The sequence below is a fragment of the Peromyscus eremicus genome, chromosome 16_21 (genome assembly GCF_949786415.1).
Source record: "Peromyscus eremicus chromosome 16_21, PerEre_H2_v1, whole genome shotgun sequence".
NCBI classification, from domain to species: Eukaryota; Metazoa; Chordata; class Mammalia; order Rodentia; family Cricetidae; genus Peromyscus; species Peromyscus eremicus.
The window spans coordinates 34,006,839-34,010,344 of NC_081432.1; the positions used below are offsets into that span (position 1 = coordinate 34,006,839).

The window sequence follows — 3,506 nt, forward strand, 5'->3', positions numbered from 1 at the left end:
ATTTGCCACTGAGGTAAGCAAAGTTCATCTTTAAATAGTCTGTCTTCTACACTGAAGAGAAGTGATGACCCAGTTCACGAGGCTTCCTGAGAATTACAGTGATTAGCCTTGGATCCCACAGCCAGAGAATCTAGAGGTTCCAGGGCCACCAGTGACATGGCGGTAATACAGGGCTGGCTGACAGGAGGAAAAGATTCCTGTTATGGAGCACCATTGATTATCTTTAATCTCAAGCTTATGGATGTTACAGAATATAACCTCCAACCTAAAAAGTATCCAGATGGCCAAGACCTTTACAGAGGGCACAAAGCCAGACTGGAACTCCAGTGCTTATCCTGCAGGTCTGATATTGACCCCTAGACAATAAATTCACCCATGAGTATAAGGCAAAGACCAAGGGGCCCTCCTTGACTAGCCTACTTTGCCCATGCTAGGCCATCTCAAAACCAGGACATATAGGAATGGGAGGAAGCAGTGTAAATACTGTCACAGGTTGCTAAAGAAAAGACCCAGGAGGCAGCGAGCAAAAGCTCAAGCATTTGAAGTTTGTATGTGTGGGGACCTCACGGAGGACTCCAGGGTGATGCTGTGGCAGGTTTAGAATATAACTATTACCTTGTGCAGAAAAGCCGACATCAAGAAAAGGATCAACGATGCTAAGTGGTGAACCCTCAAAGAACCCAAGGAACTGTTTTGTTTTGGAGGACCATGTCGAATACCCATACCCAGACCTAGATGGAGCGTTTATCTTCTATAACTGTAGCCGTTTCATCAAGATGTACAAGAAAGACAACCCGTAGCTGGAGGGGAGCATGGCACATGGCTGAGTTGTTTAGGTCTCTGATGTGCACCATCTGGTCCCAGAGCACACACACAATAAGCAGATTTTTTGCTGATGCCAAGAAGAATTGGGCACCTGCTTCAGGCAATGGGGGAACACCTGGCACATTATGGGAAGGATATCGCCATCACCCAGAATGGAATCATCAGGTTCTGGGATGAGTTTGGCTACCTCTCTGCTGCATGGAACAGCCTCCATCTGGTGAGCCGCATTTCTAATGCCAGAGGGCTATGGAAACCTTGACCACTACTATTCAAGTGTGATTTGTGTCTGAAGGGGATGACCCTCCCCTTCCAGCTGAGTTCGGTAGGAAAGTTTGCTCTAGTACCTGGGTTTGCTCAAGGAACCATGATCTTGAGCAGGACTAGTGTGAGGCTTCTGAACAGAAGCGGAAGACCCCCTGGGGATGTTAAAAAGGACCCAAAGGCAAGGAAAGAAGCAGAAACAGCTGGTGGAGAAAATTCTGAGGTAAGCTGAGGTAAGCAAAGTTCATCTTTAAATATTCTGTCTTCTACACTGAGGAGAAGTGATGACCCAGTTCACGAGGCTTCCTGAGAATAACAGTGATTAGCCTTGGATCCCACAGCCAGAGAATCTAGATGTTCCAGGGCCACCAGTGACGTGGCGGTAATACAGGGCTGGCTGACAGGAGGAAAAGATTCCTGTTACGGAGCACTGTTGATTATCTTTAACCTCAAGTTTATGGATGTTACAGAATATAACCTCCAACCTAAAAAGTATCCAGATGGCCAAGACCTTTACAGAGGGCACAAAGCCAGACTGGAAAAGCAAGAGCTGTTGAAGGCCATACTCACGCACTCCCAAGCTGATGTGAAGAAATTACCTTTTGAAATGACCATCAGACCTTCCATCGAAGAATCTGTGTGGAGACCTCAACATCCTATCAACCCCTCTACTGGCAGTGACGAAGAATGTTCTGAGAGGATTTCATCCTATACATGCTCCTACGACAACCAACCAATTCTGAAAGGCTCCTGTCACCAGTAGTGCCCAAAAACTTTCTGCTCTGATACCCCAACTAGAGGCCAGTACCTTCAGGCTGTGCCAGCCACCTGAAGTACCCACCCTAAGGCTTGAAAATTCTTCTGTCAAGACTGAACTCTGGCCTACCCCTTTAGTGTAGACTATCACTGTCTTTACTCTTCAATTTCAAGAGCCTTCAGGCTAGCTCTCAGATAGTTAGGGGAAGAGGACCCAGCAGACTCAAGAGGGCTCAGAAGGATAAAGGGTGCATGTGGAGGGGTGTGTGAACAGGGAATGATGCATAGACCATGTCACAGCCATGGAGGTGGCAGGAATATGGTACTGTGGCAGGTAAAGTCTAGTGATATGCCCACAACCACTGGGTGGAGAAAGTCAGTGATGACTTTTGGTTGGTAAAGCTGCCTCCAGAGTACCAGAGGACTAGCAGGTAAAAAGAGGGTGAAAGCCGGGTGGTGGTGGCGGTGGCGGCGGCAGCGGCGGCGGCGGCGGCGGCGGCGGCGGCGGCGGCGGCGGCGGCGCACGCCTTTAATCCCAGCACTCGGGAGGCAGAGCCAGGCGGATCTCTGTGAGTTCGAGGCCAGCCTGGGCTACCAAGTGAGTTCCAGGAGAGGCACAAAGCTACACAGAGAAACCCTGTCTCGAAAAACCAAAAAAAAAACCAAAAAACAAAAAACAAAAAAAAAACCCAAAAAAACAAAAACAAACAAACAAACAAAAAAAGAGGGTGAAGGAAGAAGAGTCCATGGTGGTCCAGCCTTGTTGGAGCCTTCTGCCTCCAGAGCCCTCTGCCTCCAACTGTCTCCACATGAGTCTGATACCTGCTACAAGCATCATTAACATCATGGTCCAGCTTCTTTAGGATTGTCTAGAGCAGTATTAGGGTATTCCTGCCTCCAAGTTTCCCCATCTCTAAGGTGTTGAGTGAAGTCAGAATTCACTATGAATTCAGAATATCTTTTTCTTTGAAGAATACTTCAAGTCATAGGAGACAGGGCTGCCGGATCTGCTCTTTCTGCCAGAACTGTGCCAAATTGCTCCAGAATCTGCCCTTTCTACCAGAGCTGTGCCAAATTGCTGGCCAAGGCCTTTGAGATGAGCCCTGTACACATTCCAGCTAAATCTCAGTGAGATGAGCTGAGGACCAGCATCCTCACTCCCACAAAAGGGCAGGAGGAATCTGGATCCATCTTGGGCTTACTCCTCACCAGAGAGCTTAGGTGGTTTAGCAGGCTGGCCCCAGCCCAAACTTGACTCTGTCTCTTGTTCCGCTATTTTCATATGTATCACCAGCTTTGAGAATCCTCCAAGCTGTAAAATGAGATCCAGCCATTTTGGCAGAACATTTGGATGAGTCTGAGACAAGGTGTTGATGGAGTATGTGACTAGAAACTGGTGAGAAGACCAGGAAAAGGCAGGAAGAATGCAACTGGGGTGGTGGTGAGCAGGCACAGGAAGGGTTATGGAGAGTCCTCTACAAAGACCACACCAGCGTTACTCTGCAGGAGAATTGCTATCTATCTGTTATTCTCCAGTGTCAGCCCTAACACCTGTCTTGGGGGCTGCAGGCTTCAGGGGTTTCTAGATGAAGGTGTCTCTGTCCAGTTTCATTTGCCTACGTAAGTATCTTAGTCACTGTTCCACTGCTGTGAAGAGATATCAT

General features: G+C 48.1%; 1 pseudogene; it reads left to right on the forward strand.

Annotated features, from left to right (window-relative positions):
- Positions 1-427: 427 nt before the first annotated feature.
- Positions 428-1,313, forward strand: LOC131926115 (ATPase MORC2A-like; annotated as a pseudogene).
- Positions 1,314-3,506: the final 2,193 nt, after the last annotated feature.